This window comes from Oryza glaberrima, unplaced genomic scaffold, assembly GCF_000147395.1.
Source record: "Oryza glaberrima unplaced genomic scaffold, OglaRS2 ChrUN-Ctg41, whole genome shotgun sequence".
Lineage (NCBI taxonomy): Eukaryota > Viridiplantae > Streptophyta > Magnoliopsida > Poales > Poaceae > Oryza > Oryza glaberrima.
In genome coordinates, this window is record NW_026267046.1 from 70,325 (window position 1) to 94,151 (window position 23,827).

Sequence of the window (23,827 nt, forward strand, 5' to 3'; positions counted from 1 at the left end):
GACAAAAAGGAGGGATGCAACACGAGGACTTCTCAGAAGGTCACCCATCCTAGTACTACTCTCGCCCAAGCACGCTTAACTTCGGTGTTCTGATGGGATCTGGTGCTTTAGTGCTGGTATGATCGCATCCAATATGCCTAGGCGTCATTCGGATGTCATTTCTTAAAATAGGCGTAACTTTCTCATACGGACTCGGAATCAGGCAAATGATATATCCACGGACATATACAGAAAACGTTACATCCGATTCCCCGCAGCTCTCGCCCAAGGAGCGACACAACACGAATGTTACATCCGATTCCCCGCAGCTTTCACCCAAGGAGCGACACAACACGAGGGACGCAGCGGCGCGAGTCAAAAGAGGGGAGAGAGAGACGACAAAAAGAAGGGATGCAACACGAGGACTTCCCAAGAGGTCACCCAACCTAGTACTACTCTCGCCCAAGCACGCTTAACTTTGGAGTTTTGATGGGATCCAGTGCTTTAGTACTAGTATGATCGCATCCGATATGCCTAGGCGTCATTCGGATGTCATTTCTTAAAATACGCGTAACTTTCTCATACGGACTCGGAATCAGGCAAATGATATATCCACGGACATCTACAGAAAATGTTACATCCGATTCCCCGCAGCTCTCGCCCAAGGAGCGACACAACACGAGCTACGCAGCGGCGCGAGTCAAAAGAGGGGACAGAGCTCTCGCCCAAGGAGCGACACAACACGAGGGACGCAGCGGCGCAAGTCAAAGGAGGGGAGAGAGAGACGACAAAAAGGAGGATGCAACACGAGGACTTCCTAGGAGGTCACCCATCCTAGTACTACTCTCGCCCAAGCTCGCTTAACTTCGGAGTTCTGATGGGATCCGGTGCTTTAGTGCTGGTATGATCGCATCCAATATGCCTAGGCGTCATTCGGATGTCATTTCTTAAAATAGGCGTAACTTTCTCATACGGACTCGGAATCAGGCAAATGATATATCCACGGAAATCTACAGAAAATGTTACATCCGATTCCCCGCAGCTCTCGCCCAAGGAGCGACACAACACGAGGGACGCAGCGGCGCGAGTCAAAAGAGGGGAGTGAGAGACGACAAAAAGGAGGATGCAACACTAGGACTTCCGAGGAGGTCACCCATCCTATTACTACTCTCGCCCAAGCACGCTTAACTTCGGAGTTCTGATGGGATCCGGTGCTTTAGTGCTGGTATGATCATATCCGATATGCCTAGGCGTCATTCGGATGTCATTTCTTAAAATAGGCGTAACTTTCTCATACGGACTCGGAATAAGGCAAATGATATATCCACGGACATCTACAGAAAATGTTACATCCGATTCCTCGCAGCTCTCGCCCAAGGAGCGACACAACACGAGGGACGCAGTGGCGCGAGTCAAAAGAGGGGAAAGAGAGACGACAAAAAGGAGGGATGCAACACGAGGACTTCCCAGGAGGTCACCCATCCTAGTACTACTCTCGCCCAAGCACGCTTAACTTCGGAGTTCTAATGGGATCCGGTGCTTTAGTGCTGGTATGATCGCATCCAATATGCCTAGGCGTCATTCGGATGTCATTTCTTAAATTAGGCGTAACTTTCTCATCCGGACTCGGAATCAGGCAAATGATATATCCACGGACATCTACAGAAAATGTTACATCCGATTCGACGCAGCTCTCGCCGAAGGAGCGACACAACACGAGGGACGCAGCGGCGTGAGTCAAAAGAGGGGAGAGAGAGACGACAAAAAGGAGGGATGCAACACGAGGACTTCCCAGGAGGTCACCGGTGCTTTAGTGCTGGTATGATCGCATGCGATATGCCTAGGCGTCATTCGGATGTCATTTCATAAAATAGGCATAACTTTCTCAAGGAGCGACACAACACGAGGGACGCAGCGGCGCGAGTCAAAAGAGGGGAGAGAGAGACGACAAAAAGGAGGATGCAACACTAGGACTTCCGAGGAGGTCACCCATCCTAGTACTACTCTCGCCCAAGCACGCTTAACTTCGGAGTTATGATGGGATCCGGTGCTTTAGTGCTGGTATGATCGCATCCGATATGCCTAGGCGTCATTCGGATGTCATTTCTTAAAATAGGCGTAACTTTCTCATACGGACTCGGAATCAGGCAAATGATATATCCACGGACATCTACAGAAAATGTTACATCCGATTCCCCGCAGCTCTCGCCCAAGGAGCGACACAACACGAATGTTACATCCGATTCCCCGCAGCTTTCACCCAAGGAGCGACACAACACGAGGGACGCAGCGGCGCGAGTCAAAAGAGGGGAGAGAGAGACGAAAAAAAGGAGGGATGCAAGAGGACTTCCCAAGAGGTCACCCATCCTAGTACTACTCTCGCCCAAGCACGCTTAACTTTGGAGTTTTAATGGGATCCAGTGCTTTAGTGCTAGTATGATCGCATCCGATATGCCTAGGCGTCATTCGGATGTCATTTCTTAAAATAGGCGTAACTTTCTCATACGGACTCGGAATCAGGCAAATGATATATCCACGGACATCTACAGAAAATGTTACATCCGATTCGACGCAGCTCTCGCCCAAGGAGCGACACAACACGAGGGACGCAGCGGCGCGAGTCAAAAGAGGGGAGAGAGAGACGACAAAAAGGAGGGATGCAACACGAGGACTTCCCAGGAGGTCACCGGTGCTTTAGTGCTGGTATGATCGCATGCGATATGCCTAGGCGTCATTCGGATGTCATTTCTTAAAATAGGCGTAACTTTCTCATACGGACTCGGAATCAGGCAAATGATATATCCACGGACATCTACAGAAAATGTTACATCCGATTCCCCGCAGCTCTCGCCCAAGGAGCGACACAACACGAGGGACGCAGCGGCGCGAGTCAAAAGAGGGGAGAGAGCTCTCGCCCAAGGAGCGACACAACACGAGGGACGCAGCGGCGCGAGTCAAAGGAGGGGAGAGAGAGACGACAAAAAGGAGGATGCAACACGAGGACTTCCCAGGAGGTCACCCATCCTAGTGCTTCTCTCGCCCAAGCATGCTTAACTTCGGAGTTCTGATGGGATCCGGTGCTTTAGTGCTGGTATGATCGCATCCGATATGCCTAGGCGTCATTCGGATGTCATTTCTTAAAATAGGCGTAACTTTCTCATACGGACTCGGAATCAGGCAAATGATATATCCACGGAAATCTACAGAAAATGTTACATCCGATTCCCCGCAGCTCTCGCCCAAGGAGCGACACAACACGAGGGACGCAGCGGCGCGAGTCAAAAGAGGGGAGAGAGAGACGACAAAAAGGAGGATGCAACACAAAGACTTCCGAGGAGGTCACCCATCCTAGTACTACTCTCGCCCAAGCACGCTTAACTTCGGAGTTTTGATGGGATCCGGTGCTTTAGTGCTGGTATGATCGCATCCGATATGCCTAGGCGTCATTCGGATGTCATTTCTTAAAATAGGCGTAACTTTCTCATACGGACTCGGAATCAGGCAAATGATATATCCACGGACATCTACAGAAAATGTTACATCCGCTTCCCCGCAGCTCTCGCCCAAGGAGCGACACAACACGAGGGACGCAGCGGCGCGAGTCAAAAGAGGGGAGAGAGCTCTCGCCCAAGGAGCGACACAACCCGAGGGACGCAGCGGCGCGAGTCAAAGGAGGGGAGAGAGAGACGACAAAAAGGAGGGATGCAACACGAGGACTTCCCAGGAGGTCACCGGTGCTTTAGTGCTGGTATGATCGCATGCGATATGCCTAGGCGTCATTCGGATGTCATTTCATAAAATAGGCGTAACTTTCTCAAGGAGCGACACAACACGAGGGACGCAGCGGCGCGAGTCAAAAGAGGGGAGAGAGAGACGACAAAAAGGAGGATGCAACACTAGGACTTCCCAGGAGGTCAACCATCCTAGTACTACTCTCGCCCAAGCATGCTTAACTTCGGAGTTCTGATGGGATCCGGTGCTTTAGTGCTGGTATGATCGCATCCGATATGCTTAGGCGTCATTCGGATGTCATTTCTTAAAATAGGCGTAACTTTCTCATACGGACTCGGAATCAGGCAAATGATATATCCACGGACATCTACAGAAAATGTTACATCCGATTCCCCGCAGCTCTCGCCCAAGGAGCGACACAACACGAATGTTACATCCGATTCCCCGCAGCTTTCACCCAAGGAGCGACACAACACGAGGGACGCAGCGGCGCGAGTCAAAAGAGGGGAGAGAGAGACGACAAAAAGAAGGGATGCAACACGAGGACTTCCCACGAGGTCACCCATCCTAGTACTACTCTCGCCCAAGCACGCTTAACTTTGGAGTTTTGATGGGATCTAGTGCTTTAGTACTAGTATGATCGCATCCGATATGCCTAGGCGTCATTCGGATGTCATTTCTTAAAATACGCGTAACTTTCTCATACGGACTCGGAATCAGGCAAATGATATATCCACGGACATCTACAGAAAATGTTACATCCGATTCCCCGCAGCTCTCGCCCAAGGAGCGACACAACACGAGGGACGCAGCGGAAATGTTACATCCGATTCCCCGCAGCTCTTGCCCAAGGAGCGACACAACACGAGGGACGCAGCGGCGCGAGTCAAAAGAGGGGACAGAGCTCTCGCCCAAGGAGCGACACAACACGAGGGACGCAGCGGCGCGAGTCAAAGGAGGGGAGAGAGAGACGATAAAAAGGAGGATGCAACACGAGGACTTCCCAGGAGGTCACCCATCCTAGTACTACTCTCGCCCAAGCACGCTTAACTTCGGAGTTCTGATGGGATCCGGTGCTTTAGTGCTGGTATGATCGCATCCGATATGCCTAGGCGTCATTCGGATGTCACTTCTTAAAATAGGCGTAACTTTCTCATACGGACTCGGAATCAGGCAAATGATATATCCACGGACATCTACAGAAAATGTTACATCCGATTCCCCGCAGCTCTCGCCCAAGGAGCGACACAACACGAGGGACGCAGCGGCGCGAGTCAAAAGAGGGGACAGAGCTCTCGCCCAAGGAGCGACACAACACGAGGGACGCAGCGGCGCGAGTCAAAGGAGGGGAGGCCCAAGGAGCGACACAACACGAGGGACGCAGCGGCGCGAGTCAAAGGAGGGGAGAGAGAGACGATAAAAAGGAGGATGCAACACGAGGACTTCCCAGGAGGTCACCCATCCTAGTACTACTCTCGCCCAAGCACGCTTAACTTCGGAGTTCTGATGGGATCCGGTGCTTTAGTGCTGGTATGATCGCATCCGATATGCCTAGGCGTCATTCGGATGTCATTTCTTAAAATAGGCGTAACTTTCTCATACGGACTCGGAATCAGGCAAATGATATATCCACGGAAATCTACAGAAAATGTTACATCCGATTCCCCGCAGCTCTCGCCCAAGGAGCGGAGGATGCAACACTAGGACTTCCGAGGAGGTCACCCATCCTAGTACTACTCTCGCCCAAGCACGCTTAACTTCGGAGTTCTGATGGGATCCGGTGCTTTAGTGCTGGTATGATCACATCCGATATGCCTAGGCGTCATTCGGATGTCATTTCTTAAAATAGGCGTAACTTTCTCATACGGACTCGGAATCAGGCAAATGATATATCCACGGACATCTACAGAAAATGTTACATCCGATTCCCCGCAGCTCTCGCCCAAGGAGCGACACAACACGAGGGACGCAGTGGCGCGAGTCAAAAGAGGGGAGAGAGAGACGACAAAAAGGAGGGATGCAACACGAGGACTTCCCAGGAGGTCACCCATCCTAGTACTACTCTCGCCCAAACACGCTTAACTTCGGAGTTCCGATGGGATCCGGTGCTTTAGTGCTGGTATGATCGCATCCAATATGCCTAGGCGTCATTCGGATGTCATTTCTTAAATTAGGCGTAACTTTCTCATACGGACTCGGAATCAGGCAAATGATATATCCACGGACATCTACATAAAATGTTACATCCGATTCGACGCAGCTCTCGCCCAAGGAGCGACACAACACGATGGACGCAGCGGCACGAGTCAAAAGAGGGGAGAGAGAGACGACAAAAAGGAGGGATGCAACACGAGGACTTCCCAAGAGGTCACCGGTGCTTTAGTGCTGGTATGATCACATGCGATATGCCTAGGCATCATTCGGATGTCATTTCTTAAAATAGGCGTAACTTTCTCAAGGAGCGACACAACACGAGGGACGCAGCGGCGCGAGTCAAAAGAGGGGAGAGAGAGACGACAAAAAGGAGGATGCAACACTAGGACTTCCGAGGAGGTCACCCATCCTAGTACTACTCTCGCCCAAGCGTGCTTAACTTCGGAGTTCTGATGGGATCCGGTGCTTTAGTGCTGGTATGATCGCATCCGATATGCCTAGGCGTCATTCGGATGTCATTTCTTAAAATAGGCGTAACTTTCTCATACGGACTCGGAATCAGGCAAATGATATATCCACGGACATCTACAGAAAATGTTACATCCGATTCTCCGCAGCTCTCGCCCAAGGAGCGACACAACACGAGGGACGCAGCGGCGCGAGTCAAAAGAGGGGAGTGAGAGACGACAAAAAGGAGGATGCAACACTAGGACTTCCGAGGAGGTCACCCATCCTAGTACTACTCTCGCCCAAGCACGCTTAACTTCGGAGTTCTGATGGGATCCGGTGCTTTAGTGCTGGTATGATCACATCCGATATGCCTAGGCGTCATTCGGATGTCATTTCTTAAAATAGGCGTAACTTTCTCATACGGACTCGGAATCAGGCAAATGATATATCCACGGACATCTACAGAAAATGTTACATCCGATTCCCCGCAGCTCTCGCCCAAGGAGTGACACAACACGAGGGACGCAGTGGCGCGAGTCAAAAGAGGGAAGAGAGAGACGACAAAAAGGAGGAATGCAACACGAGGACTTCCCAGGAGGTCACCCATCCTAGTACTACTCTCGCCCAAGCACGCTTAACTTCGGAGTTCTGATGGGATCCGGTGCTTTAGTGCTGGTATGATCGCATCCGATATACCTAGGCGTCATTCGGATGTCATTTCTTAAATTAGGCGTAACTTTCTCATACGGACTCGGAATCAGGCAAATGATATATCCACGGACATCTACAGAAAATGTTACATCCGATTCGACGCAGCTCTCGCCCAAGGAGCGACACAACACGAGGGACGCAGCGGCGCGAGTCAAAAGAGGGGAGAGAGAGACGACAAAAAGGAGGGATGCAACACGAGGACTTCCCAGGAGGTCACCGGTGCTTTAGTGCTGGTATGATCGCATGCGATATGCCTAGGCGTCATTCGGATGTCATTTCTTAAAATAGGCGTAACTTTCTCAAGGAGCGACACAACACGAGGGACGCAGCGGCGCGAGTCAAAAGAGGGGAGAGAGAGACGACAAAAAAGGAGGATGCAACACTAGGACTTCCGAGGAGGTCACCCATCCTAGTACTACTCTCGCCCAAGCACGCTTAACTTCGGAGTTCTGATGGGATCCGGTGCTTTAGTGCTGGTATGATCGCATCCGATATGCCTAGGCGTCATTCGGATGTCATTTCTTAAAATAGGCGTAACTTTCTCATACGGACTCGGAATCAGGCAAATGATATATCCACGGACATCTACAGAAAATGTTACATCCGATTCTCCGCAGCTCTCGCCCAAGGAGCGACACAACACGAGGGACGCAGCGGCGCGAGTCAAAAGAGGGGAGAGAGAGACGACAAAAAGGAGGGATGCAACACAAGGACTTCCCAGGAGATCACCCATCCTAGTACTACTCTCGCCCAAGCACGCTTAACTTCGGAGTTCTGATGGGATCCGGTGCTTTAGTGCTGGTATGATCACATCCGATATGCCTAGGCGTCATTCGGATGTCATTTCTTAAAATAGGCGTAACTTTCTCATACGGACTCGAAATCAGGCAAATGATATATCCACGGACATCTACAGAAAATGTTACATCCGATTCCCCGCAGCTCTCGCCCAAGGAGCGACACAACACGAGGGACGCAGCGGCGCGAGTCAAAAGAGGGGAGAGAGAGACGACAAAAAGGAGGGATGCAACACGAGGACTTCCCAGGAGGTCGCCCATCCTAGTACTACTCTCGCCCAAGCACGCTTAACTTCGGAGTTCTGATGAGATCCGGTGCTTTAGTGCTGGTATGATCGCATCCGATATGCCTAGGCGTCATTTGGATGTCATTTCTTAAAATAGGCGTAACTTTCTCATACGGACTCGGAATCAGGCAAATGATATATCCACGGACATCTACAGAAAATGTTACATCCGATTCCCCGCAGCTCTCGCCCAAGGAGCGACACAACACGAATGTTATATCCGATTCCCCGCAGCTTTCACCCAAGGAGCGACACAACACGAGGGACACAGCGGCGCGAGTCAAAAGAGGGGAGAGAGAGACGACAAAAAGGAGGGATGCAACACGAGGACTTCCCAAGAGGTCACCCATCCTAGTACTACTCTCGCCCAAGCACGCTTAACTTTGGAGTTTTAATGGGATCCAGTGCTTTAGTGCTAGTATGATCGCATCCGATATGCCTAGGCGTCATTCGGATGTCATTTCTTAAAATAGGCGTAACTTTCTCATACGGACTCGGAATCAGGCAAATGATATATCCACGGACATCTACAGAAAATGTTACATCCGATTCCCCGCAGCTCTCGCCCAAGGAGCGACACAACACGAGGGACGCAGCGGCGCGAGTCAAAAGAGGGGAGAGAGCTCTCGCCCAAGGAGCGACACAACACGAGGGACGCAGCGGCGCGAGTCAAAGGAGGGGAGAGAGAGACGACAAAAAGGAGGATGCAACACGAGGACTTCCCAGGAGGTCACCCATCCTAGTGCTTCTCTCGCCCAAGCATGCTTAACTTCGGAGTTCTGATGGGATCCGGTGCTTTAGTGCTGGTATGATCGCATCCGATATGCCTAGGCGTCATTCGGATGTCATTTCTTAAAATAGGCGTAACTTTCTCATACGGACTCGGAATCAGGCAAATGATATATCCACGGAAATCTACAGAAAATGTTACACGAGCGACGCATCCCTCCTTTTTGTCGTCTCTCTCTCCCCTCTTTTGACTCGCGCCGCTGCGTCCCTCGTGTTGTGTCGCTCCTTGGGCGAGAGCTGGGGAGAATCGGATGTAACATTTTCTGTAGTTGTCCGTGGATATATCATTTGCCTGATTCCGAGTCCGTATGAGAAAGTTACGCCTATTTTAAGAAATGACATCCGAATGACGCCTAGGCATATCGGATGCGATCATACTAGCACTAATGCACTGGATCCCATCAAAACTCTAAAGTTAAGCGTGCTTGGGCGAGAGTAGTACTAGGATGGGTGACCTCCTGGGAAGTCGTCGTGTTGCATCCCTCCTTTTTGTCGTCTCTCTCTCCCCTCTTTTGACTCGCGCCACTGCGTCCCTCGTGTTGTGTCGCTCCTTGGGCGAGAGCTGCGGGGAATCGGATGTAACATTTTCTGTAGATGTCCGTGGATATATCATTTGCCTGATTCCGAGTCCGTATGAGAAAGTTACGCCTATTTTAAGAAATGACATCCGAATGACGCCAAGCACCGGATCCCATCAGAACTCCGAAGTTAAGCGTGCTTGGGCGAGAGTAGTACTAGGATGGGTGACCTCCTGGGAAGTCCTCGTGTTGCATCCCTCCTTTTTGTCGTCTCTCTCTCCCCTCTTTTGACTCGCGCCGCTGCGTCCCTCGTGTTGTGTCGCTCCTTGGGCGAGAGCTGCGGAGAATCGGATGTAACATTTTCTGTAGATGTCCGTGGATATATCATTTGCCTGATTCCGAGTCCGTATGAGAAAGTTACGCCTATTTTAAGAAATGAAATCCGAATGACGCCTAGACATATCGGATGCGATCATACCAGCACTAAAGCACCGGATCCCATCAGAACTCTGAAGTTAAGCGTGCTTGGGCGAGAGTAGTACTAGGATGGGTGACCTCCTGGGAAGTCCTCGTGTTGCATCCCTCCTTTTTGTCGTCTCTCTCTCCCCTCTTTTGACTCGCGCCGCTGCGTCCCTCGTGTTGTGTCGCTCCTTGGGCGAGAGCTGCGGAGAATCGGATGTAACATTTGGGCGAGAGTAGTACTAGGATGGGTGACCTCCTGGGAAGTCCTCGTGTTGCATCCATCCTTTTTGTCGTCTCTCTCTCCCCTCTTTTGACTCGCGCCGCTGCGTCCCTCGTGTTGTGTCGCTCCTTGGGCGAGAGCTGCGGAGAATCGGATGTAACATTTTCTGTAGATGTCCGTGGATATATCATTTGCCTGATTCCGAGTCCGTATGAGAAAGTTACGCCTATTTTAAGAAATGACATCCGAATGACGCCTAGACATATCGGATGCGATCATACCAGCACTAAAGCACCGGATCCCATCAGAACTCCGAAGTTAAGCGTGCTTGGGCGAGAGTAGTATACTAAGATGGGTGACCTCCTGGGAAGTCCTCGTGTTGCATCCCTCCTTTTTGTCGTCTCTCTCTCCCCTCTTTTGACTCGCGCCGCTGCGTCCCTCGTGTTGCGTGCCTCGTGTTGTGTCGCTCCTTGGGCGAGAGCTGCGGAGAATCGGATGTAACATTTTCTGTAGATGTCCGTGGATATATCATTTGCCTGATTCCGAGTCCGTATGAGAAAGTTACGCCTATTTTAAGAAATGAAATCCGAATGACGCCTAGACATATCGGATGCGATCATACCAGCACTAAAGCACCGGATCCCATCAGAACTCCGAAGTTAAGCGTGTTTGGGCGAGAGTAGTACTAGGATGGGTGACCTCCTGGGAAGTCCTCGTGTTGCATCCCTCCTTTTTGTCGTCTCTCTCTCCCCTCTTTTGACTCGCGCCGCTGCGTCCCTCGTGTTGTGTCGCTCCTTGGGCGAGAGCTGCGGAGAATCGGATGTAACATTTTCTGTAGATGTCCGTGAATATATCATTTGCCTGATTCCGAGTCCGTATGAGAAAGTTACGACTATTTTAAGAAATGACATCCGAATGACGCCTAGACATATCGGATGCGATCATACCAGCACTAAAGCACCGGATCCCATCAGAACTCCGAAGTTAAGCGTGCTTGGGCGAGAGTAGTACTAGGATGGAACTCCGAAGTTAAGCGTGCTTGGGCGAGAGTAGTACTAGGATGGGTGACCTCCTGGGAAGTCCTCGTGTTGCATCCCTCCTTTTTGTCGTCTCTCTCTCCCCTCTTTTGACTCGCGCCGCTGTGTCCCTCGTGTTGTGTCGCTCCATGGGCGAGAGCTGCGGAGAATCGGATGTAACATTTTCTGTAGATGTCCGTGGATATATCATTTGCCTGATTCCGAGTCCGTATGAGAAAGTTACGCCTATTTTAAGAAATGACATCCGAATGACGCCTAGACATATCGGATGCGATCATACCAGCACTAAAGCACCGGATCCCATCAGAACTCCGAAGTAAAGCGTGCTTGGGCGAGAGTAGTACTAGGATGGGTGACCTCCTGGGAAGTCCTCGTGTTGCATCCCTCCTTTTTCTCGTCTCTCTCTCCCCTCTTTTGACTCGCGCCGCTGCGTCCCTCGTGTTGTGTCGCTCCTTGGGCGAGAGCTGCGTCGAATCGGATGTAACATTTTCTGTAGATGTCCGTGGATATATCATTTGCCTGATTCCGAGTCCGTATGAGAAAGTTACGCCTAATTTAAGAAATGACATCCGAATGACGCCTAGGCATATTGGATGCGATCATACCAGCACTAAAGCACCGGATCCCATCAGAACTCCGAAGTAAAGCGTGCTTGGGCGAGAGTAGTACTAGGATGGGTGACCTCCTTGGAAGTCCTCGTGTTGCATCCCTCATTTTTGTCGTCTCTCTCTCCCCTCTTTTGACTCGCGCCGTTACGTCCCTCGTGTTGCGTCCCTCGTGTTGTGTCGCTCCTTGGGCGAGAGCTGCGGAGAATCGGATGTAACATTTTCTGTAGATGTCCGTGGATATATCATTTGCCTGATTCCGAGTCCGTATGAGAAAGTTACGCCTATTTTAAGAAATGACATCCGAATGACGCCTAGACATATCGGATGCGATCATACCAGCACTAAAGCACCGGATCCCATCAGAACTCCGAAGTAAAGCGTGCTTGGGCGAGAGTAGTACTAGGATGGGTGACCTCCTGGGAAGTCCTCGTGTTGCATCCCTCCTTTTTGTCGTCTCTCTCTCCCCTCTTTTGACTCGCGCCGCTGCGTCCCTCGTGTTGTGTCGCTCCTTGGGCGAGAGCTGCGGAGAATCGGATGTAACATTTTCTGTAGATGTCCGTGGATATATCATTTGCCTGATTCCGAGTCCGTATGAGAAAGTTACGCCTATTTTAAGAAATGACATCCGAATGACGCCTTGACATATCGGATGCGATCATACCAGCACTAAAGCACCGGATCCCATCAGAACTCCGACGTAAAGCGTGCTTGGGCGAGAGTAGTACTAGGATGGGTGACCTCCTGGGAAGTCCTCGTGTTGCATCTCTCCTTTTTGTCGTCTCTCTCTCCCCTCTTTTGACTCGCGCCGCTGCGTCCCTCGTGTTGTGTCGCTCCTTGGGCGAGAGCTGCGGAGAATCGGATGTAACATTTTCTGTAGATGTCCGTGGATATATCATTTGCCTGATTACGAGTCCGTATGAGAAAGTTACGCCTATTTTAAGAAATGACATCCGAATGACGCCTAGACATATCGGATGCGATCATACCAGCACTAAAGCACCGGATCCCATCAGAACTCCGAAGTTAAGCGTGCTTGGGCGAGAGTAGTACTAGGATGGGTGACCTCCTGGGAAGTCCTCGTGTTGCATCCCTCCTTTTTGTCGTCTCTCTCTCCCCTCTTTTGACTCGCGCCGCTGCGTCCCTCGTGTTGTGTCGCTCCTTGGGCGAGAGCTGCGGAGAATCGGATGTAACATTTTCTGTAGATGTCCGTGGATATATCATTTGCCTTGTCGTCTCTCTCTCCCCTCTTTTGACTCGCGCCGCTGCGTCCCTCGTGTTGTGTCGCTCCTTGGGCGAGAGCTGCGGAGAATCGGATGTAACATTTTCTGTAGATGTCCGTGGATATATCATTTGCCTGATTCCGAGTCCGTATGAGAAAGTTACGCCTATTTTAAGAGATGACATCCGAATGACGCCTAGACATATCGGATGCGATCATACCAGCACTAAAGCACCGGATCCCATTAGAACTCCGAAGTTAAGCGTGCTTGGGTGAGAGTAGTATTAGGATGGGTGACCTCCTAGGAAGTCCTCGTGTTGCATCCCTCCTTTTTGTCGTCTCTCTCTCCCCTCTTTTGACTCGCGCCGGAATCGGATGTAACATTTTCTGTAGATGTCCGTGGATTTATCATTTGCCTGATTCCGAGTCCGTATGAGAAAGTTACGCCTATTTTAAGAAATGACATCCGAACGACGCCTAGACATATCGGATGCGATCATACCAGCACTAAAGCACCGGATCCCATCAGAACTCCGAAGTTAAGCGTGCTTGGGCGAGAGTAGTACTAGGATGGGTGACCTCCTGGGAAGTCCTCGTGTTGCATCCCTCCTTTTTCTCGTCTCTCTCTCCCCTCTTTTGACTCGCGCCGCTGCGTCCCTCGTGTTGTGTCGCTCCTTGGGCGAGAGCTGCGGAGAATCGGATGTAACATTTTCTGTAGATGTCCGTGGATATATCATTTGCCTGATTCCGAGTCCGTATGAGAAAGTTACGCCTATTTTAAGAGATGACATCCGAATGACGCCTAGACATATCGGATGCGATCATACCAGCACTAAAGCACCGGATCCCATTAGAACTCCGAAGTTAAGCGTGCTTGGGCGAGAGTAGTATTAGGATGGGTGACCTCCTAGGAAGTCCTCGTGTTGCATCCCTCCTTTTTGTCGTCTCTCTCTCCCCTCTTTTGACTCGCGCCGGAATCGGATGTAACATTTTCTGTAGATGTCCGTGGATATATCATTTGCCTGATTCCGAGTCCGTATGAGAAAGTTACGCCTATTTTAAGAAATGACATCCGAATGACGCCTAGACATATCGGATGCGATCATACCAGCACTAAAGCACTGGATCCCATCAGAACTCCGAAGTTAAGCGTGTTTGGGCGAGAGTAGTACTAGGATGGGTGACCTCCTGGGAAGTCCTCGTGTTGCATCCCTCCTTTTTGTCGTCTCTCTCTCCCCTCTTTTGACTCGCGCCGCTGCGTCCCTCGTGTTGTGTCGCTCCTTGGGCGAGAGCTGCGGAGAATCGGATGTAACATTTTCTGTAGATGTCCGTGAATATATCATTTGCCTGATTCCGAGTCCGTATGAGAAAGTTACGACTATTTTAAGAAATGACATCCGAATGACGCCTAGACATATCGGATGCGATCATACCAGCACTAAAGCACCGGATCCCATCAGAACTCCGAAGTTAAGCGTGCTTGGGCGAGAGTAGTACTAGGATGGAACTCCGAAGTTAAGCGTGCTTGGGCGAGAGTAGTACTAGGATGGGTGACCTCCTGGGAAGTCCTCGTGTTGCATCCCTCCTTTTTGTCGTCTCTCTCTCCCCTCTTTTGACTCGCGCCGCTGTGTCCCTCGTGTTGTGTCGCTCCATGGGCGAGAGCTGCGGAGAATCGGATGTAACATTTTCTGTAGATGTCCGTGGATATATCATTTGCCTGATTCCGAGTCCGTATGAGAAAGTTACGCCTATTTTAAGAAATGACATCCGAATGACGCCTAGACATATCGGATGCGATCATACCAGCACTAAAGCACCGGATCCCATCAGAACTCCGAAGTAAAGCGTGCTTGGGCGAGAGTAGTACTAGGATGGGTGACCTCCTGGGAAGTCCTCGTGTTGCATCCCTCCTTTTTCTCGTCTCTCTCTCCCCTCTTTTGACTCGCGCCGCTGCGTCCCTCGTGTTGTGTCGCTCCTTGGGCGAGAGCTGCGTCGAATCGGATGTAACATTTTCTGTAGATGTCCGTGGATATATCATTTGCCTGATTCCGAGTCCGTATGAGAAAGTTACGCCTAATTTAAGAAATGACATCCGAATGACGCCTAGGCATATTGGATGCGATCATACCAGCACTAAAGCACCGGATCCCATCAGAACTCCGAAGTAAAGCGTGCTTGGGCGAGAGTAGTACTAGGATGGGTGACCTCCTTGGAAGTCCTCGTGTTGCATCCCTCATTTTTGTCGTCTCTCTCTCCCCTCTTTTGACTCGCGCCGTTACGTCCCTCGTGTTGCGTCCCTCGTGTTGTGTCGCTCCTTGGGCGAGAGCTGCGTCGAATCGGATGTAACATTTTCTGTAGATGTCCGTGGATATATCATTTGCCTGATTCCGAGTCCGTATGAGAAAGTTACGCCTATTTTAAGAAATGACATCCGAATGACGCCTAGACATATCGGATGCGATCATACCAGCACTAAAGCACCGGATCCCATCAGAACTCCGAAGTTAAGCGTGCTTGGGCGAGAGTAGTACTAGGATGGGTGACCTCCTGGGAAGTCCTCGTGTTGCATCCCTCCTTTTTCTCGTCTCTCTCTCCCCTCTTTTGACTCGCGCCGCTGCGTCCCTCGTGTTGTGTCGCTCCTTGGGCGAGAGCTGCGGAGAATCGGATGTAACATTTTCTGTAGATGTCCGTGGATATATCATTTGCCTGATTCCGAGTCCGTATGAGAAAGTTACGCCTATTTTAAGAAATGACATCCGAATGACGCCTAGACATATCGGATGCGATCATACCAGCACTAAAGCACCGGATCCCATCAGAACTCCGAAGTAAAGCGTGCTTGGGCGAGAGTAGTACTAGGATGGGTGACCTCCTGGGAAGTCCTCGTGTTGCATCCCTCCTTTTTGTCGTCTCTCTCTCCCCTCTTTTGACTCGCGCCGCTGCGTCCCTCGTGTTGTGTCGCTCCTTGGGCGAGAGCTGCGGAGAATCGGATGTAACATTTTCTGTAGATGTCCGTGGATATATCATTTGCCTGATTCCGAGTCCGTATGAGAAAGTTACGCCTATTTAAGAAATGACATCCGAATGACGCCTAGACATATCGGATGCGATCATACCAGCACTAAAGCACCGGATCCCATCAGAACTCCGAAGTAAGCGTGCTTGGGCGAGAGTAGTACTAGGATGGGTGACCTCCTGGGAAGTCCTCGTGTTGCATCCCTCCTTTTTGTCGTCTCTCTCTCCCCTCTTTTGACTCGCGCCGCTGCGTCCCTCGTGTTGTGTCGCTCCTTGGGCGAGAGCTGCGGAGAATCGGATGTAACATTTTCTGTAGATGTCCGTGGATATATCATTTGCCTGATTCCGAGTCCGTATGAGAAAGTTACGCCTATTTTAAGAAATGACATCCGAATGACGCCTAGACATATCGGATGCGATCATACCAGCACTAAAGCACCGGATCCCATCAGAACTCCGAAGTAAGCGTGCTTGGGCGAGAGTAGTACTAGGATGGGTGACCTCCTGGGAAGTCCTCGTGTTGCATCCCTCCTTTTTGTCGTCTCTCTCTCCCCTCTTTTGACTCGCGCCGCTGCGTCCCTCGTGTTGTGTCGCTCCTTGGGCGAGAGCTGCGGAGAATCGGATGTAACATTTTCTGTAGATGTCCGTGGATATATCATTTGCCTGATTCCGAGTCCGTATGAGAAAGTTACGCCTAATTTAAGAAATGACATCCGAATGACGCCTAGGACATATCGGATGCGATCATACCAGCACTAAAGCACCGGATCCCATCAGAACTCCGAAGTAAAGCGTGCTTGGGCGAGAGTAGTACTAGGATGGGTGACCTCCTGGGAAGTCCTCGTGTTGCATCCCTCTTTTTGTCGTCTCTCTCCCCTCTTTTGACTCGCGCCGCTGCGTCCCTCGTGTTGTGTCGCTCCTTGGGCGAGAGCTGCGGAGAATCGGATGTAACATTTTCTGTAGATGTCCGTGGATATATCATTTGCCTGATTCCGAGTCCGTATGAGAAAGTTACGCCTATTTTAAGAAATGACATCCGAATGACGCCTAGACATATCGGATGCGATCATACCAGCACTAAAGCACCGGATCCCATCAGAACTCCGAAGTTAAGCGTGCTTGGGCGAGAGTAGTACTAGGATGGGTGACCTCCTGGGAAGTCCTCGTGTTGCATCCCTCCTTTTTGTCGTCTCTCTCTCCCCTCTTTTGACTCGCGCCGCTGCGTCCCTCGTGTTGTGTCGCTCCTTGGGCGAGAGCTGCGGAGAATCGGATGTAACATTTTCTGTAGATGTCCGTGGATATATCATTTGCCTGATTCCGAGTCCGTATGAGAAAGTTACGCCTATTTTAAGAAATGACATCCGAATGACGCCTAGACATATCGGATGCGATCATACCAGCACTAAAGCACCGGATCCCATCAGAACTCCGAAGTAAAGCGTGCTTGGGCGAGAGTAGTACTAGGATGGGTGACCTCCTGGGAAGTCCTCGTGTTGCATCCCTCCTTTTTGTCGTCTCTCTCTCCCCTCTTTTGACTCGCGCCGCTGCGTCCCTCGTGTTGTGTCGCTCCTTGGGCGAGAGCTGCGTCGAATCGGATGTAACATTTTCTGTAGATGTCCGTGGATATATCATTTGCCTGATTCCGAGTCCGTATGAGAAAGTTACGCCTAATTTAAGAAATGACATCCGAATGACGCCTAGGACATATCGGATGCGATCATACCAGCACTAAAGCACCGGATCCCATCAGAACTCCGAAGTTAAAGCGTGCTTGGGCGAGAGTAGTACTAGGATGGGTGACCTCCTGGGAAGTCCTCGTGTTGCATCCCTCATTTTTGTCGTCTCTCTCTCCCCTCTTTTGACTCGCGCCGCTGCGTCCCTCGTGTTGTGTCGCTCCTTGGGCGAGAGCTGCGGAGAATCGGATGTAACATTTTCTGTAGATGTCCGTGGATATATCATTTGCCTGATTCCGAGTCCGTATGAGAAAGTTACGCCTATTTTAAGAAATGACATCCGAATGACGCCTAGACATATCGGATGCGATCATACCAGCACTAAAGCACCGGATCCCATCAGAACTCCGAAGTTAAGCGTGCTTGGGCGAGAGTAGTACTAGGATGGGTGACCTCCTGGGAAGTCCTCGTGTTGCATCCCTCCTTTTTGTCGTCTCTCTCTCCCCTCTTTTGACTCGCGCCGCTGCGTCCCTCGTGTTGTGTCGCTCCTTGGGCGAGAGCTGCGGAGAATCGGATGTAACATTTTCTGTAGATGTCCGTGGATATATCATTTGCCTGATTCCGAGTCCGTATGAGAAAGTTACGCCTATTTTAAGAAATGACATCCGAATGACGCCTAGACATATCGGATGCGATCATACCAGCACTAAAGCACCGGATCCCATCAGAACTCCGAAGTAAGCGTGCTTGGGCGAGAGTAGTACTAGGATGGGTGACCTCCTGGGAAGTCCTCGTGTTGCATCCCTCCTTTTTGTCGTCTCTCTCTCCCCTCTTTTGACTCGCGCCGCTGCGTCCCTCGTGTTGTGTCGCTCCTTGGGCGAGAGCTGCGGAGAATCGGATGTAACATTTTCTGTAGATGTCCGTGGATATATCATTTGCCTGATTCCGAGTCCGTATGAGAAAGTTACGCCTAATTTAAGAAATGACATCCGAATGACGCCTAGACATATCGGATGCGATCATACCAGCACTAAAGCACCGGATCCCATCAGAACTCCGAAGTTAAGCGTGCTTGGGCGAGAGTAGTACTAGGATGGGTGACCTCCTGGGAAGTCCTCGTGTTGCATCCCTCCTTTTTGTCGTCTCTCTCTCCCCTCTTTTGACTCGCGCCGCTGCGTCCCTCGTGTTGTGTCGCTCCTTGGGCGAGAGCTGCGGAGAATCGGATGTAACATTTTCTGTAGATGTCCGTGGATATATCATTTGCCTGATTCCGAGTCCGTATGAGAAAGTTACGCCTATTTTAAGAAATGACATCCGAATGACGCCTAGACATATCGGATGCGATCATACCAGCACTAAAGCACCGGATCCCATCAGAACTCCGAAGTTAAGCGTGCTTGGGCGAGAGTAGTACTAGGATGGGTGACCTCCTGGGAAGTCCTCGTGTTGCATCCCTCCTTTTTGTCGTCTCTCTCTCCCCTCTTTTGACTCGCGCCGCTGCGTCCCTCGTGTTGTGTCGCTCCTTGGGCGAGAGCTGCGGAGAATCGGATGTAACATTTTCTGTAGATGTCCGTGGATATATCATTTGCCTGATTCCGAGTCCGTATGAGAAAGTTACGCCTATTTTAAGAAATGACATCCGAATGACGCCTAGACATATCGGATGCGATCATACCAGCACTAAAGCACCGGATCCCATCAGAACTCCGAAGTAAAGCGTGCTTGGGCGAGAGTAGTACTAGGATGGGTGACCTCCTGGGAAGTCCTCGTGTTGCATCCCTCCTTTTTGTCGTCTCTCTCTCCCCTCTTTTGACTCGCGCCGCTGCGTCCCTCGTGTTGTGTCGCTCCTTGGGCGAGAGCTGCGGAGAATCGGATGTAACATTTTCTGTAGATGTCCGTGGATATATCATTTGCCTGATTCCGAGTCCGTATGAGAAAGTTACGCCTATTTTAAGAAATGACATCCGAATGACGCCTAGACATATCGGATGCGATCATACCAGCACTAAAGCACCGGATCCCATCAGAACTCCGAAGTAAAGCGTGCTTGGGCGAGAGTAGTACTAGGATGGGTGACCTCCTGGGAAGTCCTCGTGTTGCATCCCTCCTTTTTGTCGTCTCTCTCTCCCCTCTTTTGACTCGCGCCGCTGCGTCCCTCGTGTTGTGTCGCTCCTTGGGCGAGAGCTGCGGAGAATCGGATGTAACATTTTCTGTAGATGTCCGTGGATATATCATTTGCCTGATTCCGAGTCCGTATGAGAAAGTTACGCCTATTTTAAGAAATGACATCCGAATGACGCCTAGACATATCGGATGCGATCATACCAGCACTAAAGCACCGGATCCCATCAGAACTCCGAAGTTAAGCGTGCTTGGGCGAGAGTAGTACTAGGATGGGTGACCTCCTGGGAAGTCCTCGTGTTGCATCCCTCCTTTTTGTCGTCTCTCTCTCCCCTCTTTTGACTCGCGCCGCTGCGTCCCTCGTGTTGTGTCGCTCCTTGGGCGAGAGCTGCGGAGAATCGGATGTAACATTTTCTGTAGATGTCCGTGGATATATCATTTGCCTGATTCCGAGTCCGTATGAGAAAGTTACGCCTATTTTAAGAAATGACATCCGAATGACGCCTAGACATATCGGATGCGATCATACCAGCACTAAAGCACCGGATCCCATCAGAACTCCGAAGTTAAGCGTGCTTGGGCGAGAGTAGTACTAGGATGGGTGACCTCCTGGGAAGTCCTCGTGTTGCATCCCTCCTTTTTGTCGTCTCTCTCTCCCCTCTTTTGACTCGCGCCGCTGCGTCCCTCGTGTTGTGTCGCTCCTTGGGCGAGAGCTGCGGAGAATCGGATGTAACATTTTCTGTAGATGTCCGTGGATATATCATTTGCCTGATTCCGAGTCCGTATGAGAAAGTTACGCCTATTTTAAGAAATGACATCCGAATGACGCCTAGACATATCGGATGCGATCATACCAGCACTAAAGCACCGGATCCCATCAGAACTCCGAAGTAAAGCGTGCTTGGGCGAGAGTAGTACTAGGATGGGTGACCTCCTGGGAAGTCCTCGTGTTGCATCCCTCCTTTTTGTCGTCTCTCTCTCCCCTCTTTTGACTCGCGCCGCTGCGTCCCTCGTGTTGTGTCGCTCCTTGGGCGAGAGCTGCGGAGAATCGGATGTAACATTTTCTGTAGATGTCCGTGGATATATCATTTGCCTGATTCCGAGTCCGTATGAGAAAGTTACGCCTATTTTAAGAAATGACATCCGAATGACGCCTAGACATATCGGATGCGATCATACCAGCACTAAAGCACCGGATCCCATCAGAACTCCGAAGTTAAGCGTGCTTGGGCGAGAGTAGTACTAGGATGGGTGACCTCCTGGGAAGTCCTCGTGTTGCATCCCTCCTTTTTGTCGTCTCTCTCTCCCCTCTTTTGACTCGCGCCGCTGCGTCCCTCGTGTTGTGTCGCTCCTTGGGCGAGAGCTGCGGAGAATCGGATGTAACATTTTCTGTAGATGTCCGTGGATATATCATTTGCCTGATTCCGAGTCCGTATGAGAAAGTTACGCCTATTTTAAGAAATGACATCCGAATGACGCCTAGACATATCGGATGCGATCATACCAGCACTAAAGCACCGGATCCCATCAGAACTCCGAAGTTAAGCGTGCTTGGGCGAGAGTAGTACTAGGATGGGTGACCTCCTGGGAAGTCCTCGTGTTGCATCCCTCCTTTTTGTCGTCTCTCTCTCCCCTCTTTTGACTCGCGCCGCTGCGTCCCTCGTGTTGTGTCGCTCCTTGGGCGAGAGCTGCGGAGAATCGGATGTAACATTTTCTGTAGATGTCCGTGGATATATCATTTGCCTGATTCCGAGTCCGTATGAGAAAGTTACGCCTATTTTAAGAAATGACATCCGAATGACGCCTAGACATATCGGATGCGATCATACCAGCACTAAAGCACCGGATCCCATCAGAACTCCGAAGTTAAGCGTGCTTGGGCGAGAGTAGTACTAGGATGGGTGACCTCCTGGGAAGTCCTCGTGTTGCATCCCTCCTTTTTGTCGTCTCTCTCTCCCCTCTTTTGACTCGCGCCGCTGCGTCCCTCGTGTTGTGTCGCTCCTTGGGCGAGAGCTGCGGAGAATCGGATGTAACATTTTCTGTAGATGTCCGTGGATATATCATTTGCCTGATTCCGAGTCCGTATGAGAAAGTTACGCCTATTTTAAGAAATGACATCCGAATGACGCCTAGACATATCGGATGCGATCATACCAGCACTAAAGCACCGGATCCCATCAGAACTCCGAAGTTAAGCGTGCTTGGGCGAGAGTAGTACTAGGATGGGTGACCTCCTGGGAAGTCCTCGTGTTGCATCCCTCCTTTTTGTCGTCTCTCTCTCCCCTCTTTTGACTCGCGCCGCTGCGTCCCTCGTGTTGTGTCGCTCCTTGGGCGAGAGCTGCGGAGAATCGGATGTAACATTTTCTGTAGATGTCCGTGGATATATCATTTGCCTGATTCCGAGTCCGTATGAGAAAGTTACGCCTATTTTAAGAAATGACATCCGAATGACGCCTAGACATATCGGATGCGATCATACCAGCACTAAAGCACCGGATCCCATCAGAACTCCGAAGTTAAGCGTGCTTGGGCGAGAGTAGTACTAGGATGGGTGACCTCCTGGGAAGTCCTCGTGTTGCATCCCTCCTTTTTGTCGTCTCTCTCTCCCCTCTTTTGACTCGCGCCGCTGCGTCCCTCGTGTTGTGTCGCTCCTTGGGCGAGAGCTGCGGAGAATCGGATGTAACATTTTCTGTAGATGTCCGTGGATATATCATTTGCCTGATTCCGAGTCCGTATGAGAAAGTTACGCCTATTTTAAGAAATGACATCCGAATGACGCCTAGACATATCGGATGCGATCATACCAGCACTAAAGCACCGGATCCCATCAGAACTCCGAAGTTAAGCGTGCTTGGGCGAGAGTAGTACTAGGATGGGTGACCTCCTGGGAAGTCCTCGTGTTGCATCCCTCCTTTTTGTCGTCTCTCTCTCCCCTCTTTTGACTCGCGCCGCTGCGTCCCTCGTGTTGTGTCGCTCCTTGGGCGAGAGCTGCGGAGAATCGGATGTAACATTTTCTGTAGATGTCCGTGGATATATCATTTGCCTGATTCCGAGTCCGTATGAGAAAGTTACGCCTATTTTAAGAAATGACATCCGAATGACGCCTAGACATATCGGATGCGATCATACCAGCACTAAAGCACCGGATCCCATCAGAACTCCGAAGTTAAGCGTGCTTGGGCGAGAGTAGTACTAGGATGGGTGACCTCCTGGGAAGTCCTCGTGTTGCATCCCTCCTTTTTGTCGTCTCTCTCTCCCCTCTTTTGACTCGCGCCGCTGCGTCCCTCGTGTTGTGTCGCTCCTTGGGCGAGAGCTGCGGAGAATCGGATGTAACATTTTCTGTAGATGTCCGTGGATATATCATTTGCCTGATTCCGAGTCCGTATGAGAAAGTTACGCCTATTTTAAGAAATGACATCCGAATGACGCCTAGACATATCGGATGCGATCATACCAGCACTAAAGCACCGGATCCCATCAGAACTCCGAAGTTAAGCGTGCTTGGGCGAGAGTAGTACTAGGATGGGTGACCTCCTGGGAAGTCCTCGTGTTGCATCCCTCCTTTTTGTCGTCTCTCTCTCCCCTCTTTTGACTCGCGCCGCTGCGTCCCTCGTGTTGTGTCGCTCCTTGGGCGAGAGCTGCGGAGAATCGGATGTAACATTTTCTGTAGATGTCCGTGGATATATCATTTGCCTGATTCCGAGTCCGTATGAGAAAGTTACGCCTATTTTAAGAAATGACATCCGAATGACGCCTAGACATATCGGATGCGATCATACCAGCACTAAAGCACCGGATCCCATCAGAACTCCGAAGTTAAGCGTGCTTGGGCGAGAGTAGTACTAGGATGGGTGACCTCCTGGGAAGTCCTCGTGTTGCATCCCTCCTTTTTGTCGTCTCTCTCTCCCCTCTTTTGACTCGCGCCGCTGCGTCCCTCGTGTTGTGTCGCTCCTTGGGCGAGAGCTGCGGAGAATCGGATGTAACATTTTCTGTAGATGTCCGTGGATATATCATTTGCCTGATTCCGAGTCCGTATGAGAAAGTTACGCCTATTT

The 23,827-nt window shown here is 50.8% G+C and overlaps 64 non-coding genes and 3 pseudogenes across 64 annotated transcripts; 44 read left to right on the top strand and 23 right to left on the bottom strand.

Moving 5' to 3' along the window:
• Positions 1-11: 11 nt before the first annotated feature.
• Positions 12-130, bottom strand: LOC127759401 (5S ribosomal RNA). The gene has a single exon (XR_008014707.1). It is a non-coding gene; the product is annotated as a 5S ribosomal RNA (ribosomal RNA).
• A 257-nt stretch (positions 131-387) lies between these two features.
• LOC127759430 (5S ribosomal RNA) lies at positions 388-506 on the bottom strand. Its single transcript, XR_008014733.1, has one exon. It is a non-coding gene; the product is annotated as a 5S ribosomal RNA (ribosomal RNA).
• Positions 507-775: 269 nt separating this feature from the next.
• LOC127759354 (5S ribosomal RNA) lies at positions 776-894 on the bottom strand. The gene has a single exon (XR_008014658.1). It is a non-coding gene; the product is annotated as a 5S ribosomal RNA (ribosomal RNA).
• Positions 895-1,099: 205 nt separating this feature from the next.
• LOC127759484 (5S ribosomal RNA) lies at positions 1,100-1,218 on the bottom strand. The gene has a single exon (XR_008014770.1). It is a non-coding gene; the product is annotated as a 5S ribosomal RNA (ribosomal RNA).
• Positions 1,219-1,424: 206 nt separating this feature from the next.
• LOC127759271 (5S ribosomal RNA) lies at positions 1,425-1,543 on the bottom strand. Its single transcript, XR_008014576.1, has one exon. It is a non-coding gene; the product is annotated as a 5S ribosomal RNA (ribosomal RNA).
• A 392-nt stretch (positions 1,544-1,935) lies between these two features.
• On the bottom strand, positions 1,936-2,054 carry LOC127759445 (5S ribosomal RNA). The gene has a single exon (XR_008014743.1). It is a non-coding gene; the product is annotated as a 5S ribosomal RNA (ribosomal RNA).
• A 257-nt stretch (positions 2,055-2,311) lies between these two features.
• LOC127759510 (5S ribosomal RNA) lies at positions 2,312-2,427 on the bottom strand. Its single transcript, XR_008014789.1, has one exon. It is a non-coding gene; the product is annotated as a 5S ribosomal RNA (ribosomal RNA).
• Positions 2,428-2,965: 538 nt separating this feature from the next.
• On the bottom strand, positions 2,966-3,084 carry LOC127759409 (5S ribosomal RNA). The gene has a single exon (XR_008014715.1). It is a non-coding gene; the product is annotated as a 5S ribosomal RNA (ribosomal RNA).
• Positions 3,085-3,289: 205 nt separating this feature from the next.
• On the bottom strand, positions 3,290-3,408 carry LOC127759432 (5S ribosomal RNA). The gene has a single exon (XR_008014734.1). It is a non-coding gene; the product is annotated as a 5S ribosomal RNA (ribosomal RNA).
• Positions 3,409-3,864: 456 nt separating this feature from the next.
• LOC127759405 (5S ribosomal RNA) lies at positions 3,865-3,983 on the bottom strand. The gene has a single exon (XR_008014711.1). It is a non-coding gene; the product is annotated as a 5S ribosomal RNA (ribosomal RNA).
• A 257-nt stretch (positions 3,984-4,240) lies between these two features.
• Positions 4,241-4,359, bottom strand: LOC127759439 (5S ribosomal RNA). The gene has a single exon (XR_008014741.1). It is a non-coding gene; the product is annotated as a 5S ribosomal RNA (ribosomal RNA).
• Positions 4,360-4,693: 334 nt separating this feature from the next.
• LOC127759259 (5S ribosomal RNA) lies at positions 4,694-4,812 on the bottom strand. The gene has a single exon (XR_008014565.1). It is a non-coding gene; the product is annotated as a 5S ribosomal RNA (ribosomal RNA).
• Positions 4,813-5,136: 324 nt separating this feature from the next.
• Positions 5,137-5,255, bottom strand: LOC127759260 (5S ribosomal RNA). Its single transcript, XR_008014566.1, has one exon. It is a non-coding gene; the product is annotated as a 5S ribosomal RNA (ribosomal RNA).
• Positions 5,256-5,400: 145 nt separating this feature from the next.
• Positions 5,401-5,519, bottom strand: LOC127759385 (5S ribosomal RNA). Its single transcript, XR_008014692.1, has one exon. It is a non-coding gene; the product is annotated as a 5S ribosomal RNA (ribosomal RNA).
• A 206-nt stretch (positions 5,520-5,725) lies between these two features.
• Positions 5,726-5,844, bottom strand: LOC127759307 (5S ribosomal RNA). The gene has a single exon (XR_008014610.1). It is a non-coding gene; the product is annotated as a 5S ribosomal RNA (ribosomal RNA).
• Positions 5,845-6,236: 392 nt separating this feature from the next.
• Positions 6,237-6,355, bottom strand: LOC127759446 (5S ribosomal RNA). Its single transcript, XR_008014744.1, has one exon. It is a non-coding gene; the product is annotated as a 5S ribosomal RNA (ribosomal RNA).
• Positions 6,356-6,560: 205 nt separating this feature from the next.
• LOC127759386 (5S ribosomal RNA) lies at positions 6,561-6,679 on the bottom strand. Its single transcript, XR_008014693.1, has one exon. It is a non-coding gene; the product is annotated as a 5S ribosomal RNA (ribosomal RNA).
• Positions 6,680-6,885: 206 nt separating this feature from the next.
• On the bottom strand, positions 6,886-7,004 carry LOC127759270 (5S ribosomal RNA). Its single transcript, XR_008014575.1, has one exon. It is a non-coding gene; the product is annotated as a 5S ribosomal RNA (ribosomal RNA).
• Positions 7,005-7,397: 393 nt separating this feature from the next.
• Positions 7,398-7,516, bottom strand: LOC127759364 (5S ribosomal RNA). The gene has a single exon (XR_008014669.1). It is a non-coding gene; the product is annotated as a 5S ribosomal RNA (ribosomal RNA).
• A 206-nt stretch (positions 7,517-7,722) lies between these two features.
• On the bottom strand, positions 7,723-7,841 carry LOC127759339 (5S ribosomal RNA). Its single transcript, XR_008014640.1, has one exon. It is a non-coding gene; the product is annotated as a 5S ribosomal RNA (ribosomal RNA).
• Positions 7,842-8,047: 206 nt separating this feature from the next.
• Positions 8,048-8,166, bottom strand: LOC127759299 (5S ribosomal RNA). The gene has a single exon (XR_008014603.1). It is a non-coding gene; the product is annotated as a 5S ribosomal RNA (ribosomal RNA).
• Positions 8,167-8,423: 257 nt separating this feature from the next.
• On the bottom strand, positions 8,424-8,542 carry LOC127759402 (5S ribosomal RNA). The gene has a single exon (XR_008014708.1). It is a non-coding gene; the product is annotated as a 5S ribosomal RNA (ribosomal RNA).
• Positions 8,543-8,811: 269 nt separating this feature from the next.
• On the bottom strand, positions 8,812-8,930 carry LOC127759410 (5S ribosomal RNA). Its single transcript, XR_008014716.1, has one exon. It is a non-coding gene; the product is annotated as a 5S ribosomal RNA (ribosomal RNA).
• Positions 8,931-9,263: 333 nt separating this feature from the next.
• Positions 9,264-9,382, top strand: LOC127759469 (5S ribosomal RNA). The gene has a single exon (XR_008014762.1). It is a non-coding gene; the product is annotated as a 5S ribosomal RNA (ribosomal RNA).
• Positions 9,383-9,552: 170 nt separating this feature from the next.
• On the top strand, positions 9,553-9,675 carry LOC127759516 (5S ribosomal RNA; annotated as a pseudogene).
• A 206-nt stretch (positions 9,676-9,881) lies between these two features.
• Positions 9,882-10,000, top strand: LOC127759293 (5S ribosomal RNA). Its single transcript, XR_008014597.1, has one exon. It is a non-coding gene; the product is annotated as a 5S ribosomal RNA (ribosomal RNA).
• A 366-nt stretch (positions 10,001-10,366) lies between these two features.
• Positions 10,367-10,487, top strand: LOC127759388 (5S ribosomal RNA). The gene has a single exon (XR_008014695.1). It is a non-coding gene; the product is annotated as a 5S ribosomal RNA (ribosomal RNA).
• A 220-nt stretch (positions 10,488-10,707) lies between these two features.
• Positions 10,708-10,826, top strand: LOC127759294 (5S ribosomal RNA). Its single transcript, XR_008014598.1, has one exon. It is a non-coding gene; the product is annotated as a 5S ribosomal RNA (ribosomal RNA).
• Positions 10,827-11,032: 206 nt separating this feature from the next.
• On the top strand, positions 11,033-11,196 carry LOC127759424 (5S ribosomal RNA; annotated as a pseudogene).
• A 206-nt stretch (positions 11,197-11,402) lies between these two features.
• LOC127759278 (5S ribosomal RNA) lies at positions 11,403-11,521 on the top strand. Its single transcript, XR_008014582.1, has one exon. It is a non-coding gene; the product is annotated as a 5S ribosomal RNA (ribosomal RNA).
• Positions 11,522-11,727: 206 nt separating this feature from the next.
• Positions 11,728-11,846, top strand: LOC127759314 (5S ribosomal RNA). Its single transcript, XR_008014617.1, has one exon. It is a non-coding gene; the product is annotated as a 5S ribosomal RNA (ribosomal RNA).
• A 220-nt stretch (positions 11,847-12,066) lies between these two features.
• LOC127759279 (5S ribosomal RNA) lies at positions 12,067-12,185 on the top strand. Its single transcript, XR_008014583.1, has one exon. It is a non-coding gene; the product is annotated as a 5S ribosomal RNA (ribosomal RNA).
• A 206-nt stretch (positions 12,186-12,391) lies between these two features.
• LOC127759359 (5S ribosomal RNA) lies at positions 12,392-12,510 on the top strand. The gene has a single exon (XR_008014664.1). It is a non-coding gene; the product is annotated as a 5S ribosomal RNA (ribosomal RNA).
• Positions 12,511-12,716: 206 nt separating this feature from the next.
• Positions 12,717-12,835, top strand: LOC127759497 (5S ribosomal RNA). Its single transcript, XR_008014783.1, has one exon. It is a non-coding gene; the product is annotated as a 5S ribosomal RNA (ribosomal RNA).
• A 335-nt stretch (positions 12,836-13,170) lies between these two features.
• On the top strand, positions 13,171-13,289 carry LOC127759390 (5S ribosomal RNA). Its single transcript, XR_008014697.1, has one exon. It is a non-coding gene; the product is annotated as a 5S ribosomal RNA (ribosomal RNA).
• A 162-nt stretch (positions 13,290-13,451) lies between these two features.
• LOC127759509 (5S ribosomal RNA) lies at positions 13,452-13,570 on the top strand. Its single transcript, XR_008014788.1, has one exon. It is a non-coding gene; the product is annotated as a 5S ribosomal RNA (ribosomal RNA).
• A 206-nt stretch (positions 13,571-13,776) lies between these two features.
• Positions 13,777-13,895, top strand: LOC127759352 (5S ribosomal RNA). The gene has a single exon (XR_008014656.1). It is a non-coding gene; the product is annotated as a 5S ribosomal RNA (ribosomal RNA).
• A 162-nt stretch (positions 13,896-14,057) lies between these two features.
• On the top strand, positions 14,058-14,176 carry LOC127759311 (5S ribosomal RNA). Its single transcript, XR_008014614.1, has one exon. It is a non-coding gene; the product is annotated as a 5S ribosomal RNA (ribosomal RNA).
• A 206-nt stretch (positions 14,177-14,382) lies between these two features.
• Positions 14,383-14,546, top strand: LOC127759425 (5S ribosomal RNA; annotated as a pseudogene).
• A 206-nt stretch (positions 14,547-14,752) lies between these two features.
• Positions 14,753-14,871, top strand: LOC127759280 (5S ribosomal RNA). Its single transcript, XR_008014584.1, has one exon. It is a non-coding gene; the product is annotated as a 5S ribosomal RNA (ribosomal RNA).
• Positions 14,872-15,077: 206 nt separating this feature from the next.
• On the top strand, positions 15,078-15,196 carry LOC127759315 (5S ribosomal RNA). Its single transcript, XR_008014618.1, has one exon. It is a non-coding gene; the product is annotated as a 5S ribosomal RNA (ribosomal RNA).
• A 220-nt stretch (positions 15,197-15,416) lies between these two features.
• On the top strand, positions 15,417-15,535 carry LOC127759520 (5S ribosomal RNA). The gene has a single exon (XR_008014790.1). It is a non-coding gene; the product is annotated as a 5S ribosomal RNA (ribosomal RNA).
• Positions 15,536-15,741: 206 nt separating this feature from the next.
• Positions 15,742-15,860, top strand: LOC127759281 (5S ribosomal RNA). Its single transcript, XR_008014585.1, has one exon. It is a non-coding gene; the product is annotated as a 5S ribosomal RNA (ribosomal RNA).
• A 205-nt stretch (positions 15,861-16,065) lies between these two features.
• On the top strand, positions 16,066-16,183 carry LOC127759374 (5S ribosomal RNA). Its single transcript, XR_008014681.1, has one exon. It is a non-coding gene; the product is annotated as a 5S ribosomal RNA (ribosomal RNA).
• Positions 16,184-16,389: 206 nt separating this feature from the next.
• Positions 16,390-16,507, top strand: LOC127759375 (5S ribosomal RNA). The gene has a single exon (XR_008014682.1). It is a non-coding gene; the product is annotated as a 5S ribosomal RNA (ribosomal RNA).
• Positions 16,508-16,714: 207 nt separating this feature from the next.
• LOC127759282 (5S ribosomal RNA) lies at positions 16,715-16,833 on the top strand. Its single transcript, XR_008014586.1, has one exon. It is a non-coding gene; the product is annotated as a 5S ribosomal RNA (ribosomal RNA).
• Positions 16,834-17,036: 203 nt separating this feature from the next.
• Positions 17,037-17,155, top strand: LOC127759525 (5S ribosomal RNA). Its single transcript, XR_008014791.1, has one exon. It is a non-coding gene; the product is annotated as a 5S ribosomal RNA (ribosomal RNA).
• Positions 17,156-17,361: 206 nt separating this feature from the next.
• LOC127759283 (5S ribosomal RNA) lies at positions 17,362-17,480 on the top strand. The gene has a single exon (XR_008014588.1). It is a non-coding gene; the product is annotated as a 5S ribosomal RNA (ribosomal RNA).
• A 207-nt stretch (positions 17,481-17,687) lies between these two features.
• On the top strand, positions 17,688-17,807 carry LOC127759345 (5S ribosomal RNA). Its single transcript, XR_008014647.1, has one exon. It is a non-coding gene; the product is annotated as a 5S ribosomal RNA (ribosomal RNA).
• A 206-nt stretch (positions 17,808-18,013) lies between these two features.
• Positions 18,014-18,132, top strand: LOC127759526 (5S ribosomal RNA). Its single transcript, XR_008014792.1, has one exon. It is a non-coding gene; the product is annotated as a 5S ribosomal RNA (ribosomal RNA).
• A 206-nt stretch (positions 18,133-18,338) lies between these two features.
• LOC127759376 (5S ribosomal RNA) lies at positions 18,339-18,456 on the top strand. The gene has a single exon (XR_008014683.1). It is a non-coding gene; the product is annotated as a 5S ribosomal RNA (ribosomal RNA).
• A 206-nt stretch (positions 18,457-18,662) lies between these two features.
• LOC127759527 (5S ribosomal RNA) lies at positions 18,663-18,781 on the top strand. The gene has a single exon (XR_008014793.1). It is a non-coding gene; the product is annotated as a 5S ribosomal RNA (ribosomal RNA).
• A 206-nt stretch (positions 18,782-18,987) lies between these two features.
• LOC127759528 (5S ribosomal RNA) lies at positions 18,988-19,106 on the top strand. Its single transcript, XR_008014794.1, has one exon. It is a non-coding gene; the product is annotated as a 5S ribosomal RNA (ribosomal RNA).
• A 206-nt stretch (positions 19,107-19,312) lies between these two features.
• LOC127759284 (5S ribosomal RNA) lies at positions 19,313-19,431 on the top strand. The gene has a single exon (XR_008014589.1). It is a non-coding gene; the product is annotated as a 5S ribosomal RNA (ribosomal RNA).
• A 206-nt stretch (positions 19,432-19,637) lies between these two features.
• Positions 19,638-19,756, top strand: LOC127759286 (5S ribosomal RNA). The gene has a single exon (XR_008014591.1). It is a non-coding gene; the product is annotated as a 5S ribosomal RNA (ribosomal RNA).
• Positions 19,757-19,962: 206 nt separating this feature from the next.
• Positions 19,963-20,081, top strand: LOC127759529 (5S ribosomal RNA). The gene has a single exon (XR_008014795.1). It is a non-coding gene; the product is annotated as a 5S ribosomal RNA (ribosomal RNA).
• A 206-nt stretch (positions 20,082-20,287) lies between these two features.
• LOC127759531 (5S ribosomal RNA) lies at positions 20,288-20,406 on the top strand. Its single transcript, XR_008014797.1, has one exon. It is a non-coding gene; the product is annotated as a 5S ribosomal RNA (ribosomal RNA).
• Positions 20,407-20,612: 206 nt separating this feature from the next.
• On the top strand, positions 20,613-20,731 carry LOC127759287 (5S ribosomal RNA). The gene has a single exon (XR_008014592.1). It is a non-coding gene; the product is annotated as a 5S ribosomal RNA (ribosomal RNA).
• Positions 20,732-20,937: 206 nt separating this feature from the next.
• Positions 20,938-21,056, top strand: LOC127759532 (5S ribosomal RNA). Its single transcript, XR_008014798.1, has one exon. It is a non-coding gene; the product is annotated as a 5S ribosomal RNA (ribosomal RNA).
• Positions 21,057-21,262: 206 nt separating this feature from the next.
• LOC127759533 (5S ribosomal RNA) lies at positions 21,263-21,381 on the top strand. Its single transcript, XR_008014799.1, has one exon. It is a non-coding gene; the product is annotated as a 5S ribosomal RNA (ribosomal RNA).
• Positions 21,382-21,587: 206 nt separating this feature from the next.
• Positions 21,588-21,706, top strand: LOC127759534 (5S ribosomal RNA). Its single transcript, XR_008014800.1, has one exon. It is a non-coding gene; the product is annotated as a 5S ribosomal RNA (ribosomal RNA).
• A 206-nt stretch (positions 21,707-21,912) lies between these two features.
• Positions 21,913-22,031, top strand: LOC127759535 (5S ribosomal RNA). Its single transcript, XR_008014801.1, has one exon. It is a non-coding gene; the product is annotated as a 5S ribosomal RNA (ribosomal RNA).
• A 206-nt stretch (positions 22,032-22,237) lies between these two features.
• LOC127759536 (5S ribosomal RNA) lies at positions 22,238-22,356 on the top strand. The gene has a single exon (XR_008014802.1). It is a non-coding gene; the product is annotated as a 5S ribosomal RNA (ribosomal RNA).
• Positions 22,357-22,562: 206 nt separating this feature from the next.
• LOC127759537 (5S ribosomal RNA) lies at positions 22,563-22,681 on the top strand. The gene has a single exon (XR_008014803.1). It is a non-coding gene; the product is annotated as a 5S ribosomal RNA (ribosomal RNA).
• Positions 22,682-22,887: 206 nt separating this feature from the next.
• LOC127759539 (5S ribosomal RNA) lies at positions 22,888-23,006 on the top strand. Its single transcript, XR_008014804.1, has one exon. It is a non-coding gene; the product is annotated as a 5S ribosomal RNA (ribosomal RNA).
• A 206-nt stretch (positions 23,007-23,212) lies between these two features.
• On the top strand, positions 23,213-23,331 carry LOC127759540 (5S ribosomal RNA). The gene has a single exon (XR_008014805.1). It is a non-coding gene; the product is annotated as a 5S ribosomal RNA (ribosomal RNA).
• Positions 23,332-23,537: 206 nt separating this feature from the next.
• On the top strand, positions 23,538-23,656 carry LOC127759541 (5S ribosomal RNA). Its single transcript, XR_008014806.1, has one exon. It is a non-coding gene; the product is annotated as a 5S ribosomal RNA (ribosomal RNA).
• Positions 23,657-23,827: the final 171 nt, after the last annotated feature.